The sequence below is a fragment of the Phoca vitulina genome, unplaced genomic scaffold, assembly GCF_004348235.1.
Source record: "Phoca vitulina isolate PV1807 unplaced genomic scaffold, GSC_HSeal_1.0 scaffold25, whole genome shotgun sequence".
In the NCBI taxonomy this organism is placed as follows: domain Eukaryota; kingdom Metazoa; phylum Chordata; class Mammalia; order Carnivora; family Phocidae; genus Phoca; species Phoca vitulina.
The window spans coordinates 9,184,751-9,185,714 of record NW_022589728.1 but is presented as its reverse complement, the minus strand read 5'-3'; positions in this window follow the sequence as shown (position 1 = coordinate 9,185,714).

Sequence of the window (964 nt, the reverse complement as noted above, 5' to 3'; positions counted from 1 at the left end):
GGCCAAATAAAGAACAAATGTGCAGTTCCTCACACACCAATTGGCTAACCTGCTCTCCTTTGAGCCTTTACCACTTGTGTGTGTCTGACACAACCCTGAGTCAATTCCAAACACAGTCTTGTCCTGACTCTCCGGTTTTCCTTCAACACTCCATAATTTATTGATATTCCAGCTTCTTATGCCACCCAACAAACTCCACCCTGTATAATAAGCATTTCAGCAGTGATTTATTCTATATTAGAGGATTAGCTAATGTTAACTGAACATTTTTTTTCTTGACAGATACAACATTGCTTTATCTTCTAAATCCTTGTACACAGAGGTGTTCAATGAACACTGGTTGGACCAGAGTATGTTGTTGACTTTTTATCAACCTCATCTCCTTAGAACAAACTTCGCCTTCTCCTACTTCTTGGCCTCCTGCCAGTGCCGCACCCACTCCTGCCTAGCGCTCCACCCGCCTTCCAAGCGACTCTCCCACACCCACACTCCTTACAGCCACGGGGCCAGGGAAGCTGTTGACTTTGGTTCCAACTGCAGGAGTCAGATTCTGCTGGGAAACTCTGCATCTGTGCCCTGTTCTGCAAGCTGCAGAGAACTGACCTAGCTCCCTAAGCGCTCCCAGTTGTCCCCATCCAAGGACTCCTGCACCTGCCTCCTTTTTGGTCTCTAACACAAGGGTTCCCACTGTGTTCCCACTGCTGTGCTTTGGAAACACACGGGGAACCTTTTAAATGCTGATACTGGGCCCCTTCCAACCCAGAAATTCTGATTTAGTAATCCAGGATGCAGCCTGGATGTCGGGATTTTTCAACATCCAGGGATGATTCCAATATTTGAAATCCCAGCGCGTTCGTCCAGCCGAATGTCCAGCCTCTAAAACTGGCAGCCTGGGAAAGGAAGGAAGAAGGAAGGAAGGAAGGAAGGAAGGAAGGAAGGAAGGAAGGAAGGAAGGAAGGAAGGA